The 19,487-nt window shown below is 44.2% G+C and overlaps 1 non-coding gene across 1 annotated transcript; it reads left to right on the top strand.

The window, feature by feature from the left end:
* Window positions 1-1,809: 1,809 nt before the first annotated feature.
* Window positions 1,810-1,881, top strand: trnam-cau (transfer RNA methionine (anticodon CAU)). Its single transcript has one exon. It is a non-coding gene; the product is annotated as a tRNA-Met (tRNA).
* Window positions 1,882-19,487: the final 17,606 nt, after the last annotated feature.

The raw sequence follows: 19,487 nt of genomic DNA, 5'->3' as shown, positions 1-19,487 counted from the left end.
TACTACCCTGAGGAACTCCAGCAGTAATGTCCTGGAGCTGAGATGATTGACCTCCAACAATCACAACCATTTTCTTTTGTGCTAGGTGCAATTCCAACCAGTGGAGAGTTTTCCTCTTGATTCCCATTGACTCCAGTTTTACTCTGGCTCCTTGATGCCATACTCAATCAAATGCTACCTTGATGTCAAGGGCAGACACTCTCACCTCACCTCTTGAGTTCAGCTCTTTTGTCCTTGTTTGAACCAAGGCTGTAATGAGGTCAGGAGCTGAATGGCCCTGGCGGAACCCAACTGAGCATCACTGAACAGGTTATTGCAAAGCAAGTGCCCCGTCGATGACATCTTCCATCGCTATACTGATGATTGAGAGTAGACTGATGAGGCAGCAATTGGCTGGGTTGGATTTGTCCCGCTATTTGTGTACAGGACATACCTGGGCAATTTTCCACATTGCCGGGTAGATGCCAGTGTTGTAGCTGTACTGGAACAGCTTGGCTCGGGGCGCGCCAAGTTCTGGAGCACAGGTCTTCAGTACTATTGCCGGAATATTGTCAGGGCCTGTAGCCTTTGCTGTATCCAGAGCCTTCGGTCGTTTCTTGATATCACGTTGAGTGAATCGAATTGGCTGAAGACTGGCATCTGTGATGCTGGGGACTTCAGAAGGAGGCCGAGATGGATCATCAACCCGGCACTTCTGGCTGCAGATTGTTTCAAATTCTTCATCCTTGTCTTTTGCACTGATGTGCTGGGCTCCCCCATCATTGAGGATGGGGATATTTGTGGAGCCACCTCCTCCTGTTGGTTGTTTAATTGTCCACCACCATTCATCATTGGATGTGTCAGGGTGTAGATCTGATCCGTTAGTTGTGGGATCACTTAGCCCTGTCTATTACATGCTGCTTCTGCTGTTTGGCATGAAAGTAGTCCTGGGCTGTAGCTTCATCAGGCTGACGCCTCATTTCAAGGTATGCCTGGTGCTGCTCCTGGCATGCCCTCCTGCACTCTTCATTGAATTAGGGTTGATCCCCAGCTTGTTGGTAATGTTAGAGTGGGGGAATATGCCGGGCCATGAGTTTACAGAATGTGGTTGACTACAATTCTGCTGCTGGTAATGGTCCACAGCACCTCATGGATGCCCAGTTATACATTGCTAGATCTGTTCAAAATCTATCCCATTTAGCACAGTGGTAGTGGCACACAACACGATAGAGGGTATCCTCAATGTGAAGACGGGACATCATCTCCACAAGGACTGTGCAGTGGTCACTCCTACCAATACTGTCATGGACTGATGCATCTGCGGCAGGCAGATTGGTGAGGATGAGGTCAAGTATGTTTTTCCCTCTTGTTAGTTCCCTCACCACATACTGCAGACCCAATCGAGCAGCTATCTCCGTTAGGACTCGGCCAGCATGGTCAGTAGTGGTGCTACCGAGCCACTCATGGTGATGGACATTGAAATCCCTCAGCCAGACTACATTCTGTGCCGTTGCCACCCTCAGTGCTCCCTCCAAGTGGTGTTCATCAGTCTCTCGCTGTCTCTTGCTGGTTTGCTCAGTGACTTTGTCTGTTCATTTCTGGGTCCTGATAATCTCTTCCTGGTTTTCTGTGTGTCTTTCTCTGTCTGCCTCATTGTCGGTGCTGTTACTCAGTGTCCTTGTGTCATTGTGCAGTGAGGGTGATTCCGTCAGCACGTGTGTTGCTGAGTCCGGGATTCTTGAGAAATCCGACTACAATCCTATTTTGATAAAAACATTGGGGAAATGAACATATTTAACTAACAGGCAGCTGAAATCCAAAATAGCAGTTAGCAGAGTGGCGCAGCGGAAGCGTGCTGGGCCCATAACCCAGAGGTCGATGGATCGAAACCATTCTCTGCTATTTATGTTTGGTAATAACACAAACAGTTCACTTTCAAAACATCAGGTATTACCCCATAATAACAAGATGCTTCCAAAGGCACTCTGTTGCATTCAGCTTCTTCCTTCGAGTGAACACATCAATCATCAACAAATTGCTTTTGCTCACACGAACACAAGCTGCAAACACGGACCAGCCGAGTCGCTCCCTCTTTGTCAACCCCTTCCTGCAGAGCCTCCTCTCCACCACCAGACGGTGATGTTGGCCACAATAAAACCAGGACAAATGGTCACAGTGAGGAGACGGTCAGTAACAGAAAATAAAACAATAACAGGGAAAACCTTTACACAACAACAGGGTACATCTTTACACAACAGAAAACATATTTACACACCAGGAAATACCTTTGGACAACAGGGAGAATACAATCATGCAAATGCCTTGTGTCTCCATCTCAGTCTCGTTGTCTCTCTCTCTGTCCCTCACTTTAGCTTCCTCACAGTCTATTCTTGGTTTTCTGTGTGTTTTTCTCTCTGTCCCGTTGTCAATGGTGTTACTCAGCGTCCTTGTAACATTGTGTAGCCAGGCTGAGCCTCCCAACACCTGTGTTGCTGTAATAAAGACAGAAAATGCTGGAAATGCTCAGTTGGTCTGGCAGCATCTGTGCAGAGAGAAACAGTTAACAGTTCAGATCTGTTTCCTTAGCTCACATTAACTTTGTTTCTTTCTCCACAGATGCTGCCAAACCTGCTGAGCATTTCAAGGATTTTCTGTTTATATTTCAGATTTCCAGCATCCGCAGTATTTTGCTTTTGTACGTGTGTTGCTATGTCTGGGACTGTTTGAGTGCAATGCTATTGCTTTATAAACAGCGTTGAAACAAACATTTATCTAGTTAACACACAGCACTAATACACAGCTGGATATAAACAGCAGCCTGCAGCAGAGGGCGCAGTGGAAGTTTATTAACACAAATAATTCACCAGCACTATATTTACTGCTATCCACAATCACACCACGCTTCATCTTAACACGTTTTACTCTTTATTTACATCAACTTCTTGCTTCCAATAAACACTTCAATTTGGAACACAGCTTCCAAATCACCTTGATTCACAAACCCGAACACAAACTGCAAATGCTGCAAACACACACCAGCCCAGACTTTTCCCTTTCTGTCAACCCATTCCTGCATCACTGCCTCTCCACCAACAGTTGTTGCTCGAATCATACAATCATAGAATGGCTAAAGCACAGAAGGAGGCCATTCGGCCTGACGAACCCATGCTGGCTCTCTGCTAAAGCAACTCACCTCGTCTCACTCCCCAGTCAGTTCAATTTCGGTGGTGGAAAAACTTCTCGAAAGAATAATTCGGGACAAAATTAATAGTCCCATGGACAAATGTGGGTTAATTCAGGGAAGACAGCATGGATTTCTTAAGGGAAAGTCATGTTTAACTGTCCTGCTGGAGTTTTTTGATGAGGTAACAGAGAGAGATGATGAGGGCAATGCTGTTGATGTGGTGTACATGGACTTTCAAAAGGTCTGGCAGCATCTGAATGGTCACTGACCTGAAACATTAACTCTGTTTCTCTCTCTACAGATGCTGCCAGACCTGCTGAGTATTTCCAGCACTTTTTGTTTATATTTCAGATTTCGAGCATCTGCAGTATTTTGCTTTTATTGACTTTCAAAAGGAGTTTGATACAGTGCAACACAACAGACTTGTGAGCAAAGTTATAACTCATGGAATAAAAGGGACAGTAGTAACATGGATATGGAATTGGCTGAGTGACAGGAAACAAAGAGTAGTGATCAATGGATGTTCTTCGGGCTGGAGGAAGGTTTGTTGTGGAGTTCCCCAGGAGTCAGTGTTGGGACCCTTGCCTTTCCTGATATATATTAATGACCTAGACCTTGGTGTACAGGGCAGAATTTCAAAGTTTATGGATGATACGAAAATTGGAAGCATTGTGAACTGTAAGGATGATAGTGCAGAACTTCAAAAGGACATAGACAAGTTGGCGGAATGGGAGGACAGATGACAGGTGAAGTTCAATGCTGAGAAATGTGAATTGATTCATTTCGGTAGGAAGAACATGGAGTGACAATATAGAATAAAGGGTACAATTCTAAAGGGGGTGCAGGAGCAGTGGGACCTGGGGTTATATGTCATTGGTTGAGAGAGTGGTTAATAAAGCATACAGTATCCTCGGCTTTAGTGATAGAGGCATAGAGTACAAGAACAAGGAGGTCATGTTGAACTTGTATAAGACACTAGCCTCAGCTGAAGTACTGCATCCAGTTCTGGGTGCCACACTTTAGGAAAGATGTGAAGGCATTGGAGAGATTATGGAAAAGATTCACGGGAATGGTTCCAGGGATGAGGGACTTCAGTTATGAAGATAGATTGGAGAAGTTAGGACTGTTTTCCTTGGAGAAAAGAAGGCTAAGAGGAGATTTCATAGTGGTGTGCAAAATGATGAGGGGTGTGGACAGAGTGGATAGGGAGAAACTGTTCCCACTTGTGAAAGGATCGAGAATGAGAGGGCACAGATTTAAAGTAATTGGTAAAAGAAGCAAAAGCGACATGAGGAAAAACTTTTTCACACAGCGAGTGGTTAAAGTATGAACTGCCTGAAAATGTGATGGAGGCAGGTTCAATTGAAGAATTCAACGGGGAATTAGACTGTTATCTGAAAAGGAAGAATGTGCAGGATTATGGGGAGAAGACGGGGAAGTGACATGAGGTGAATTGCTCATTTGGAGAGTCAGTGCAGACACGATGGGCCAAATGGCCTCCTTCTGGGCAGTAACAATTCTGTGATTCTGTGATTCCAATATTCAAGTCATTTCTATATATGGTGGTCCTGACACTGACCCTTGTGGACATCACTGTTCACGATCTTCCATTCTGAAAAACAACCAAATATCACAACTCGCTTTTCTTGATATTTCATCCATTTTTTAATCGAAGCAGATACTGACCCTCCTATTCCAGGAGCCTCAGTTTTGTTACCCAGCCTTTTATGTGGTAGTTTGTCAAACGCTTTCTTAAAATCCATATAGACAACATCCATTGCTTTCCCTTGATCAACCTTTTCTGTTACTTCATCAAAAAAATCAGTTATGTTAGTGAAGAAGTGGAAAGGTGCTGAACCTCTCAGTTTTCGGTCTTCCCAAACCAAGTTTAAGACCTGAATAATGAACCGATTGCCTCATTAGTTCTGTGAATAATACAATGATTTAATAGACAAAGTTTTGAAACATTCCTGCCCATAAATCTTGATAACAGAGAGTGTGTGGATCTCCTGACTCAGAATGTTTAATGGATACAGTCCTCAGATCCGACAAGGAACCCCTGAACATCCACAGTAAAGACAGTGTGGATGAAGAAATGTAAGAGCCGGGAGCTGAAACTCAGGGACGGCCGAGCTCTCCTGTCATTGAGCTTGTGTGTCTGCTCTGCTCGCCGCACTTCTGGCTCTACTTTGTTTCCAATGAAAAGATGAAAAGGGCCGTTCGGTTTTCCTCTCACTGACAGCGTGTTTCACTCGGGTTAATATAACCCGGGACTTTTGCTGCTGAAATGAATTCTGCAAGGTCCCAGCAAACACACCGGCTCCCTCCTTTCTCCCCTCTTTCTATCGGATTGTTTTACCAGGAGGGGCTCAATAATAACAAACCCCCTGCAGGGAATGACCGCAAATTGAGCATCTAAATGGGGCAAGTGGGCAGCTTTCTGGGTTCTAGGTTCCCCCTACCCCGCCCCTCCCTCCCTCCAGTCGAAGCCCCTCTTCACTTTCTTTGGGACTTTGATGAGGGTGAAATGGGGAAAGTTCCCATTGATGTTTGAATGCTGAATTGCTGCAAAGATCTGCGCACGCGCGATGCAGCCCCGCCCCAGTGGGACGTCACAATGAGGAGTGGAGCACATGCGCAGTCTTTCCCCAACCCAGTCTGTGAGGCCATTCACTCAATCAGGGGAAGATGCTTTAAATCAGCTGCTAATGGAGACTTCCCGGGCCCGGGGGAAGGGAACAAACAGCATCTGCTTCCAGCAGCCACTGCTTTGGGAGCGTGTCCGCAGATGTGCTCAGAGATTAGCATTGAGTGGCGGGAAGTTGAGGGGGAGTCGGGGAGTGTTTGTAAAACCACTGCAAACACCTGGTAAACAGAAGCTGAATGCTGCAGTACTGCAGTGGAGTCAGACACTGACACTGTTTGTGTTCCTGGTTTTCATTTTGTGATTGTTCATAATGATTATTATTGGGATGATTACATTGATCGCTTTTGTATCTTCTACCTCACCAGTTCTTTCATTCCTGCAGGAAAATACACGAAGGAACCTGAATGGATGTGGTGATTCTTGGACACAAGGAAAGTGATCTCGTTCCAACACACAGTCGGCACAGGATCACTCCCAAAGCACAGAGATACTGCCAGCTCATCAGTTCCACTGGAGCAAACAAAATAAGTAGTCAGACACTGATCCCAAAGTCAAGAGACACATTTTCAATCCAACAGTCAAACAACAGCAGGAGAGACAGAAGTTGTTTCCATTTCACTCCAATTCAATACAGCTGACAGGTTGATACATCAATCACAGTCTAAAAACAAACTCACTATCAGATCTAAATAAACTCTGTCACCATGGTTACATTTTAAATATAAAATCTGAAATAGAACAGACAAAATTTACCTGGTTGAAAGGTACAGAATGAATGCAAGGAGGCTTCAAGGGGATTTGGACAGGTTAAATGAATGGGCAAGAACATGGCAGATGGAATATAATGTAAATAAGTGTGAAGTTCTCCACTTTGGTAGAATGAACAGAAAGAGTATTTCTTAAATGGTGAGAGGCTGGGAAGTGTCGATGTCCAAAGGCACCTGGGTGTCCTTGTTCATGAGACTAAAAGCTAGTATGCAGGTGCAGCAAGCAATCAGGAAGGCAAATGGTATGTTGGCTTCATTGAAAGCGTATTTGAGTACATGAGTAAAGATGTATGAAGTCTGGATGAGACCGCACCTGGAGTATTCTGTACAATTTTGGTTTCCTTATCTAAGGAAGGATAGACTTGTCACAGAAGGAGTGCAACAGAGATTCACCGGTCTCATCCCCTTGGATGGTGGGATTGTCTGATGATGAGAGACTGCAGAAACTGGGCCGAAATTCTCTGGAGTTTTGAAGAATGAGAGGTGATCTCATTGAAACAGACAAAGTTCTTACAGGGTGTCACAGGGTAGATATGGATAGGATGTTTCCTCTGTCTCGTGAGTGTAGAACAAGGGGACACAGTCTCAAAATAAGGGCAGGCCATTTGAGACTGAGATGAGCAGGAATTTCTTTACTCAGAGGGTGAGAAATCTGTGGAATTCTTTATCCCAGTGGGCTGTGGAAGATCAATCATTGAACATATTCAAGACATAAATCGATAGATTTCTAAATACTAACAAGATCAAGGGATATGGTGATAGCAGGGAAAAATGGCGTAGAGGTAGATGATCAGTCACGATCTGTTTGAATGTTGGAGCAGGCTTGATGGGCTCAATGACCTAATGCCCCTATTTCCTATGATCCTATGAATCCCAATAATGTACATCAGACGTTAGACCAAGTTATGCATTACATACCAGTTCAAAAATCCCACAGAGATTAAGACTGAAAGATACAGTATCAATTCCATTACTACAAAATGAAGGACTTGGAGCTTGCAGACCAGCCCATGTATAAGATTGAAAGTTATATTTTCATTCACAATTGTTTTCACAGAGCTAAATATTAAATACCAATCCACAACTTGCACAGGACTACCAAATAAAACCTACAACTGTAAAATACAGTTAATCCATATTTTAAATTAAACACAAGGCAAACAAATATTGATACATTAAGAGAGCAGGAAACAGTGAGAGCAGAGTGGAGCATAAAGAGCCCAGGAGAGAGAGGGAGCAAGAGTTCACTCGGAGAGCAGGGAACAGCGAGAGAAGGCGTCAAAAAAGGCAAAGGAATACACAATTAACGGGAGAACACTGAACGGTGTAGAGGAAGTGAGGGACGTTGGAGTGAATGTCCACAGATCCCTGAAGTAGCAGTACAGGTCAATAACTCAGGTATAGAATATAAGGGTGACCTGGTATCCATGTCAATAAGTCACTGACAGCTAACATGCAGGTGCAGCAAGCAATTAGGAAGGCGAATAGTATGTTAGCCTTTATTGCAAGAGGATTTGAGTACAGGGGTAGTGAATTCTTGCTTCAATTGTATAGAACCTTGGTTAGACTGCACTTGGAGTACTGTGTGCAGCTTTGGTCCCCTTACCTCAGGAAGGATATTATTGCCATAGATGGAGTGCAAAGAAGGTTCATCAGACTTGTTCCTGGGATGGTGGGACTGTCCTATGAAGAGAGATTGGGGAAACTGGGGCTGTATTCTCTAGAGTTTTGAAGAATGAGAGGTGATCTCATTGAAACCTACAAAATATTTAAAGGACAGTCAGGGTAGATGCAGCTAACATGTTTCCCCTGGTTGGGGAGTCGAGAACCAGGGGACGCAATTTCAAAATAAGGGGCAAGCCACTTAGGACAGAGATGAGGAGAAATGTTGTTACTCAGAGGGTTGTGAATCTTTGGAATTCTGTAACCCAGAGGGCTGTGGAAGCTCAGTCATTGAGTATGTTTAAAGCAGAGATTGATAGATTTCTAAATACAAATGACATAAGGGAATATGAGGAAAGTGTTGGAAAAAGGGCATTGAAGTGGATGATCAGCCATGATCATATTGAATGGTGGGGTCGGCTCGATGGGCTGAATGGCCGACTCCTGCTCCTATGTTCCTATGTTCCTAACTCCACATTATCGATGAGACACAGCCTCAGGCCGACTTGTCGGGTGTTGCAAACAGATAACACTGCTTCTGATCTTCACCAGAACAGAGAGTGAGATGTAACATTGATCATCAAACAGACTGTGAGAGAATACAACAGAATAAAACACATGGAGAGACACTGTGGAATAACAAATAGATTTGATTGGAATGTTGAATTATGATTGGAATGGATAAAACAGCAGATTAAATTGGGACAGAAAAGAGAAACTGATGGGAAGAAGGAAAAGAAAGGATGGATCTGTTCACTTTTTTCAGTTTTTTCACTGGTCCATCAAAGCTAGATTAAAAAAAGATGCAAAAAACAGAGAATTTCACCAAAAAGGGAGATTAAATGCTGCCGAAACCTTGGATGGAAGGATGCCCCAACATATCACCTGTTTAACTGTCTCCTCACTGGGGGATTTCAATCAATGAGCAATATTATTCTCTACTTTTCTTTTGTTAAATGAAACCACTACTGTCACTTGGAGTTAATATCCCTGTGTTCCAACTCCTGAATAATAAAATTGTGAGTTTCGCGATATTTTCTGGACACATTTCCTGCTGAAAGAACTAAGAACTCTTTTCTAATTTACACAATACTATATACACACTCATCAAGCCTCCTAAACTAGCATCCTTGGTGGTGCTCTCTCTCCTCCCAAACCTCATCTCATGTGACTGTTACATCATCACTCTGATTGTGGGAGGGGTTGATCCCACTGTCTTCAGCATTAACCCTTTACATCCTCATACTGCACTGTCTGTCCAAAAAAATTGGTGGAGGGAACTTGAATTATCAAAACAGCAACAGCTGCCAGTTGAAAATCAACTCAACCCATCAGAGAGAGACTGTCAGAGAACTTCCTGCATCCAGTCCTGACCCTGTCACATTAAGCAGCTGCTCAGCCAGACCCCACTCTCATCAACACTGAACATTTTTACTGAGACCCTTCAAATACTGTTTATACTGCCGCAAAGATCAAAGTTCACACAGTTGTATTAAATACAACAAAGTTTAATATCTTCTCACCGTTTCTCGGTAACCACATGAGACATAGGTTTTCTTATTTGGTTCCTTTGATTTTTCTTGTTCCTGACTGACAAATATTCCAAACCTCAGAGAAACCCTCCGACTTGCGTCATGTCCCAGTCTCGGTTAAAAGCAACACATAATGACACAAACACTCTCCTTCAGTGAGATTAATATCAAGCTGTTTTCCAGGTTGAATGGAACTGTGAACAAATTTATGTCAAAGAAGTTACCTTTGATGTATCAGCACTGAAATTCTGTACAAGGAGGAACAGCCATTCCAAACTCATATCATTCACAAAGGCTGTTTTTTTATGTAATTGAAATTCATCATGTATTTTGAATTAAAGTTCACAAATGTCAAAGTTGATAATGAAACTTTTCAAGCATGTTGTTACTGTGAAACAAGGCTCAACTGGGAGTTGAACCCAAGATCTTCTATTTACTGGACAGGTGCTTTAACCAACTAAGCTACAGAGCCAGATCACAAATGTGTGTACAATTGAAATCAGAGGAAGGCCTTGTAGATAGTGGGCAGGCTTTGGCGAGTCAAGAGTTGAGTTCGTCACGGCAGAGTTCCCAGCCTCTGACTCGCTCTTGTAGTTGTAGCTGTCGTTGTAATTGTAATAGGCAACCGTCCGTCTTGGAAGACGATGGGCTACACCCGGGGTGTACGTCACTTCTGTATGAAACATCGTTTGTTGTGGCTGTAGAGGATGACTCGTGAGTGACAATCCCTTCCGCAGCTGGTACAGATGAATATCATTGGCCCGAGGTCGACTGATAATTTTTCCTTCCTCTGAGCTCTCTTTCCCACCATCTGGTCATTTCTTTTGTCCTCTGCTTTTCCCATGGTCTTCCTGAATGCCTTTCTCCAGGAATTCCAGTCAGCAGGAAGGACGTCCCATGCATCGACTCCAATCCCAGTCAGCTTGAGATCTCGCTTTGCAGATGTCCTTGCATCACAGACGTAGGTGACCTGTTGGTCTCGTGCTGATAGCAAGCTCACCAAAGGGCGTGTCTTTGGCAAAGCGACCGTCATCCAATCAGCACACATGACTCAGTCAACAGAGTCACTGCTGACTCAAGAGGGCAAACATGCTGCAGATCCCTGCACGCTGGTGTACTTCCGCATTCGGCACTCTGTCCTGCCAGGAGATGCCCAATATCCATCTGAGACAGCGGAGGTGGAAGCTGTTCAGCTGCTTTTCTTGGCTTGTATAAGTTGTTGATGCTTCTCTACTTCAAGGAGGGTGCTGAGAACACAAGCCTGTTACACGCGGAGCTTTGTATTTTCGATCAGTTTGCTGTCGGTTCACACTCGTCTTCTCAACTTTGACATGACAGCTGCAGCATTGACAATCCTGGTGCTGATTTCAGTATCAAGGGACAGATTGCTGGTGATTGTTGATCCAAGGTATGTGAAGCTGTTGACAACCTCCAAAGTGAGGTTGTCGATGTTGATGGAAAGTGGAGTCTCTACGGCCTGGCCCATAACTTTGATCTTCCTGATGCTGATCGTCAGTCCAAACTCGTTGCAGGCCAGGGAGAACCGATATACAAGCTGCTGTGACCGAACTTCATTATGGGATGTCAGCACAGCGTCATCAGCAAGCAGCAACTCACAGACCAAGAACTGACTAATTTTGGTCTTGGTGCACAGTCTTGCCAAGATGAACAGCTTGTCACCAGCTCTGGTATGCAGGTGGACACCCCCATCTGAGTCACTGAAAGTTTAAAATAGCAGCATGGAGAAGAATATGCCAATTGTAAAGGATGTGAGCTGTGAGGAGGTTACAAGGAGGTTTCCAGGGGACTTGGACAGGATAAGTGAATGAAATGACAGATGGAATATAATGTGAATAAGTGTGAAGTTATCCACTTTGGTAGAATAAACAGAAAGACAGAATATTTCTTAAATGGTGAGAGGTTGGGAAGTGTTGATGTCCAAAGGGACCTGGGTGTCCTTGTTCATGAGACACTAAAAGCTCGCATGCAGGTGCAGCAATCAATTAGGAAGGCAAATGGTATGTTGGCCTTAACACAAGGGGTCATGAGTACAGGAGTAAAGATGTCTTGCTGCAATCGTATACAGTCTTGGTGAGATTGTGCTGGAGTATTGTGTACAGTTTTGGTTTCCTTATCTAAGGAAGGATATACTTGCCACAGAGGGAGTGCAACAGAGGGTCACCAGACTAATCCCTGGGATGGTGGGATTGTCTTATGAGGAAACTGGGATTGTATTCCTTAAAGTTTCATTTAAAAGGCCATTTAAAACTGAGATAGGGTGGAATTTCTTCACTCAGAGGGTGGTGAATCTTTGGAATTCTCTACCTCAGGGGTTTGTGAAAGTTCAATCATTGAGCATGCTCAGGACAGAAATTGATAGAAATCTTGATACTCATGACTTCAAGGGATATGGGGAGAGCACGGGAAAGTGGTGTTGAGGTAGATGATCAGCAAGGATGTAATTGAATGACAGATCAGGCTCGACAGGTTAAACTGCCTCCTCCAACGTTCCGAAGAGAGTTTGCACCAAGACACAGCCCTGTTTTACCCCACTGCTGATCGTGAAAGTGTCTGATGTTGCTCCATTGTAACTGACGGAACTGTGCATGTTCTCGTGGAAAGAAGAGATGACGCCCAAGAGTTCAGGAGGGCAGCCTAGTTTCCACAGCAGTTTGAAGAGTCTGTCTCTGCTAACAAGATCGAAGGCCTTGGTGATGTCTATAAAGACAATGTAGAGTGGTCTGTACTGTTCACAGCACTTCTCCTGTAACTGCCGAAGTGAGAAAATCATGTCGACTGTCGATCTACCAGCTCTGAAGCTGCACTGAGACTCAGGATAGATGTGTGATGTCAGGGTCTGCAATCTGGTCAGAGCAATGTGAGCAAAGACCTTCCCCACAATACTTAGCAAGGAGATGCCTCGCTAATTTCTGCAGTCACTGCGATCACCTTTATTGTTGCACAAGGTGACAATGTTTGCATCACGCATGTTTAGAGACGCAGATCTCCCCTTCCAACAGAGACACAGAAGTTCATGGAGATGCTGCAGCAGAGCTGCTTTTCCACTTTTGATGATTTCAGGTGGAATACCATCATTTCCCGGGGCTTTACCACTGGCAAGACGGTCAATGGCCTTGTTGAGCTCTATTATAGTGGACTCACTGTCCAACCCCTCCATGACAGGGAAGTCTGGAATGGCACTGAGAGCTACTTCAATGACAATGTTCTCCGTTATGTAGAGTTCAAGGTAATGCTCCACTCACCTTTCCATCTGCTTGTTAGGTTCAGTGATGATTGCCCCTGTCTTTGTCTTCAAAGGTGCTGATTTAGTTACTGCTGGGCCGGTTGCTTTCATAATTTTTTTTTTATTCATTCATGTGATGTGGTCATCACTGGCTAAGCCAGCATTTATTGCCCATCCCTCGTTTCCCATGAGAAGGTGGTGGTGAGCTGCCTTCTTGAACCGCTGCAGTCTGTGTGAGGTAGGTACACCCACAGTGCTGTTAGGAAGGGAGTTCCAGGATTTTGACCCAGCAACAGTGAAGGAAAGGCGATATAGTTCCAAGTCACGATAGTGTGTGGCTTGGAGGGGAACTTGCAGGTGGTGGTGTTCCCATGAATTTGCTGCCTTGTCCTTCTAGTTGATAGAGGTTGCGGGTATGGAAGGTGCTGTCTAAGGAACCTTGGTGTGTTGAATTCCTTCATATGTCCCTCTAGCATCCCCCAGATTCAGTGGCAGATTGTATGCTGTTGCAGAGTTTTAACCAGTATTGATTGGTGCAGTGCCGAGCAGTCTGCAGAGACTTGTTTCTGGCAGCTCTGAGAGCATCGAGAGTTTGTTTGCTGGGGACTTGTTTGTAGTTCATGAGGGCTCTCTTCTTAGTTGCAGTAACTGACTCCATTTCAGTCCAATAAGCCTCAAACCAGTCAGCATTCCTCCCATCTCTTTTCCCATACAGTGAGTGCAGAGTTATAGATGGTGGCGTGCAGATGATTCCACTTTGACACTGCACTGAGGCCTTGGGTGTTTTCTGAAAGAGCCTGATCTAGGATGTTGAGGAACTCCTGGGTCCTTTCTGGATCAGTGATTCGGCAAGTGTTGATCAGAGGACGACCTTTCTTCATGGATGGATGAAGCTTCCTTGGCTGAAGCCTGACCTTGCTACACACCAGGGAGTGATCAGTGTCACAGTCAGCGCTGTGATAGCTGCGAGTGATGAGGACACTGCTGAGGGTGGTATGTCTGGTGATGATAAGGTCTAGCTGGTGCCAGTGGCATGATCTCGGACGTCTCCAGGACACCTTGTGGCACAGCTTGACCTGGAAGTAGCTGTTCGTCACACAGAGTCCATGGTGACGGCATAGCTCCAAAACCTCTGTCCATTTTTGTTCATCTTGCTAATCCCCTGGTGCCCTATGCTCATTGGCCAAGCTGTAGTCAGTACCCAAGCTTGCGTTGAAATCCCCTAGAAGATACAGTCCCTCAGTGCTGGGAATTCTACTGATGGCAGTGTCAAGTGTCTCATAGAATTGATCCTTGACATCTGGGGTGGAGGTGAGTGTCGGGACATAGATGCACATGAGATTAACTGGGCCCGCGCTTGTTGACAAGTGAAGGGGAAGAAGTCTCTCTGAGCCAACTGTGGAGGGTTCACTCATTGCAAGTGGCGTGTTTTTTACTGTGAAACCCACTCCATGCTCACGAGTTGCCTCTTGGGATTTCCCCTGCCAGAAGAAGGTGTAGTGTTTCTCTTTGAGGGATCCACTTTGAATGGGTCCAGTTTCTTGCAGCACAGCAATGTCCACATTGAGCCTTGTGAGTTCCTTGTCAATCACAGCTGTCTTGTGTGTGCTGCAGAAGGTTGTCGGTAAGGCCAGGACACATGGTCCTTACATTCCAGCTTGTGATGCGAAGCACTGGTGTCTTCTTTGTTGAGTTTGTCTTGCCTGGTGCATAGATTATCAATCCGCCAGTTGAGAGATATCTCTTGAAGGTGCAAGCACCCATTGAAGCAGGTAGGTCGTGGCAGGACAGCACCTAACTGACTGGGGGCTGCACAGCTTGGAGTAGGTGGTAGTTATCCATTGAGACGCGATGATCTCTCCCACTGTCAAAAGTAACCCCTGGTGCTCATACTCTACACCAATTGAGTGAGAGCTTATAATCGGTAACTGTTTCTTCCCATGTTTTGCTAATGTTTAACCATGAAGCTGGAGTGTCCTCTCCAGGGCACAGGCCTGGGCAAATAGTATGGAGACACTGAGCATCAGGACCCCCTCTCAGCATTGCTAGTATTGTCCAAAGGAAAGGAAAAAAACAGTACTGTTTGGTACCAGCTCTGCTGTAGGAGTTGCTGGAAAACTACCTGATAAGTAACAGGTAACCGCCTACGGGACTCCACTCCGGATTTACTGTCCAGGTTTACTCCCTAAGCCTTCTTCTCTCTCAAGACACCCACAGGGAAGTGAGACTTTTTGCCCATAGATGGGGCTCTGTTTCTTGGCATCAGGATGGAACCACACGCCAGTGGGCCTGCATGACATGCACAAGGATATCACACACTGCCCCATCCCTGTGACAGCTCAGGGAGATACCCTGATGATAATACACCCCACAGGAACATCACAAACAGCCCCCTCCCTAGGACAGCTCAGGGTCAGACACTGCACACACTGCAACAACAGTGACATTACTGTATTAGTCCCTCCATTCTGAAAAACAAGCATTCACCCTACTTTATGCTTTCCGTCTCTCAGCCAATTTTGTATCCACGCTGCCACTGCCTCTTTAATCCCATCTGCTCCAATTTTGTTCACAAGTCTATTTTATGGTACTTTTTCAAACACAATTTTGAAGTGCAGACACACACCATCAACCTCACCACCCTGGTCAACTCTCTGTGAAACTTCATCAAAGAAATTAATTCATTAATTAATTCTTGCACAATCTTCTGTTAACCAATCTGTACTGGCTGTCATTTATTAGCCCATGTTCTACCAAGTGCCAGTTAATTTTCTCCTGGATAATTGTCTCTAAAAGTTTCCCCACCACTGACATTATACTAACTGGTCTGTAGTTCCTGGGTTTATCTCTCTTTTTAAACAGGGCTGTAAAATTAGCAATCCTTGCAGACTTATCTTTCAGTTCTGGAAAGTCTATTGTGGACAATCTCTTTGGGTATGACTTCAACCAATTAAAGCAACAGGATACTTGATTAATAAGTCCAGAACTTTTATTGAGAGTAAAATAGTACTTAATAATTGGAAGTAAAATTATCTTGAACAAACTTGGGGAATATAACTTTACAGCTCTAGCAGGTGTGTGGACTGGTCGAGCTTGGTCTCAGAGTGTCACGGTCCTCTTTGTCCAGTCTAGATCCCTCATCAGGTGGAGAACTTGGTCGATGATCTGAGCCTTTACCCCTGAGATCTTCTAGTGTTCCTGCACACTGAAACCTTACAAGATCCCTACTTTTAACCCCTGGATGGCCATCACACCACCTTGTAAAATAATAATTGGTCTGAGCTGTTGCTAGGTACATTTAATTAATGATGTCTTCCACTAACAGCCAACTGTCCTCAGAATCTCAGACATGAGTACAATGGAGTGGTTTCACACTGTCTCCCAATCTGATCTGAAACAAGTTTCCTATTCATTAAATCGAGACTCTTGAAAATGATGGAAATACTCAGCAGGTCTGACAGCATCTGTGGAGAGAGAAACAGAGTTAACATTTCAGATCTGTGATCTTTCATCAGAACTGGGCTGAAATTGTCTGAGGGACTGAGATTGTGGAATCAATTTCAGGGTCAAAAACATTGTACTCTGTAAGGATGGGAAGATGGTGATTATTAAGTATAGTGCAAGAATATAGACGCTTTTACATTATTTCAATCAACATTGATTTAAACTTTGTGCTCATGAAACCTATCTTTTGATCAAAATGACATTGATAACAATGGAAAAAGCAACACATGCATTTCACGACCACAGGACTTTGTAAAGCCTTTTACAGCCAATGAAGGACTTTCCAAGTGTAGTCATGGGAACACCACCACCTGCAAGTTCCCCTCTGAGCCACACACCATCCTGGAATTGGAACTATATCACCGTTCCTTCACTGTTGCTGGGTCAAAATCCTGGAACTCCCTTCCTAACAGCACCACATCGACTGCAGTGGTTCAAGAAGGCAGCTCGCCACCACCTTCTCGAGGGAATTAGGGATGGGAAATAAATGCAATAAATAAAAATAAAATCAATAAAAAATGACAATATCCTGTAATCCCCAAAAGTAGAAAATACATATGAAAATGAAAATATAATAAAACACAGTCAGCATGGATTTCACAAAGAAAGTCTTGATTAACCTTATCTTTGAAGAATCAACAGCAAGAGTAATATAGCAGATGTAGAAGAGTTTAAGTTAATAAAGCCTCATCCTTTTAAGTGCTTGAACCAACAAATTGTGGGTTAACAAACAAGCACACTAACTGACAGAGCTGGGTGTTGTTCTTTCTAGATTACCCGAAAGCAGGGTGTTAATGAGTTAAATCTTCAGGTTGCTGCAACCAGAATAGCCATTGTCCACAATCAGTTTTACTGTTACAAATAAAGGGTGGAACATTCATTGTGAATCTATAGAAACAGTCTGGTCCTGCACACTGCAGACACAGCCACGTCATCACCAACCAGCTCTCCGAGAATTGATGCAGTTATTTGACTTTTCCCCATTAGCTCCATGGAATTAATTTTGAAAGATTTTAAATTCCAAGAAGTTTTGTTAATATTCAGCCCTTGAGAAGATATCATTCCCTGGCCACAGTGGAGAGAGCATTGAATATAAAACAGTAGACTACCAGGTAACACAGTGAAAGCTTATCAGTTAATCTATAATTGCTTAGTTTTCTTACTTTTGCTCTTGCTATTCGGTTTTTCATCCTTTTCAGCTCCTGACTGTGGATATTATTGTGATTAAATGTGAAAAGATGTCTCAGCCCCGGTATATTGGCTCTTTCTCTGTACAGTGCTGTATACACTCAGATACTGACACTGTCTCTCCTTCCCTCAACTTTCCAGCCCTGACGGTGCAGAAAGCGCTGCTCAAAGTTACACATTCTGACTGTTTGCAGTTGATTAGTGAGAGATTATTAACGTATCCTTCTGCAGCGCTGCCTCGGTTAATAACAGCAGATCGAAGTCACATTTCAGAGACAGAAACAGACGCATCAATTATTCACTCTTTCCCAGAGTGAGTGAGGCCGGGACAAGCAGCAACATTCCGGCCCCACGCTCTGCAATTACCCAGCACCAGTGGAAAGCAGTGAATACAGATTCAATCAGTGGGTTAATGTCCATTACAGGGATGCAAGATTCCACGACCAAGGACAAACATCCCCATACACCGAGAACAAGCTCAGGAAAACCCGGGGGAGTTAATATCCCAATCACTGAGCATTCCAGTAACATTGAACAAGTTCCTGAACTGAGTGAACCTTTCAAATTACAGAAGTGATGACGAGGTCAAAAAGGTCTGAACAGTTGAGGTGACTGAGCGGTTTCAGCTTCTCTGTTCAGGTTGCAGCTTTCACTGGAGGCATGTGTTTAAATCCCACTTCTGACAACTTGATTTTCAGTTACTTTGCAGAGCTTCCTTGAAGGTTTGAGGTAGAGTAAATACTGAGGAACTGTTTCTAACTGCTGAAAGGTCAATAACCAAAGGTTACAGATTTAAAGTGACTCACAAAACCAGAAGGAACATGAGGAAAAATTCCTTTCTGCAACGTGTGGTTAGGATTTCAGTTATGTGGATAGATTGGAGAAGCTGGGGTTGTTCTCCTTAGAGAGGAGATTTGATAGAGGTGTTCACAATCATGAGGGGTCGTGACAGACCCGATAGAGAGAAACTGTTGGTAGAAGGATTGAGACTCAGGTAAAAGCTGTAGCTCAGTTGGTCACACTCACCTCGAAATCACAAGCTTCTGGGTTCAGAGTTCACAGCTGACACTCCAGTACAGCACTGAGGGTGTCGAAGGTGCTGCCTTTCAGGTGTGATGTTAAACCAAGACCTGGTCTGCATGTTTGGGTGAATGTAAAAGATCCCATGCTGCAATTTCAAACAAGTGAAGAGCAATTCTCCCTGGTGTTGTGATCAATATTTGCCCCTCAATCAGATCAGTTGGTCATTATCACATTGCTGTTTGTGGGTATTAGCTGCTGCATTTCTGACATTACAACAGTGATTACACTTCAAAAGTATTTCATTGTCTCCAAAGTGCTTTGATATGTCCAGTGGTCAGGAAAGGTGCTATATAAATGCAAGTCTTTTCTTTCTTTATCACAACACATTACTGTGTAAAAATGGTTCTTCATGTCACCTCTGGTTCTTCTGCCAATCACCTGATATCTGTGTCCTCTGCTTACTGACCCTTTTACCACTGGAAACAGTTTCTCCTTGTTTAAACTATTGAAAACCTCCATGATTTTGAACAAATGTGTCAAATCTTTTCTGAATTTTCTCTGCTGCAAGGAGAACAACCCCAGCTTCTCCAATCTCTCCACATAACTGAAATCCCTCACCCTGCTACCATTGTGGTAAATCTCTTTTTTATTCTTTCCTGGGATGTGGGCACTGCTGACACAATGTGATTCCTGTCAATGGAGCGGCCCGCTGACATCATCGGAGAGCGCCAAGCTGCACATAGGCACAGCTACATCT

The sequence above is a fragment of the Heterodontus francisci genome, chromosome 35, assembly GCF_036365525.1.
Source record: "Heterodontus francisci isolate sHetFra1 chromosome 35, sHetFra1.hap1, whole genome shotgun sequence".
Lineage (NCBI taxonomy): Eukaryota > Metazoa > Chordata > Chondrichthyes > Heterodontiformes > Heterodontidae > Heterodontus > Heterodontus francisci.
This window is presented reverse-complemented; position numbering and strand designations above follow the sequence as displayed.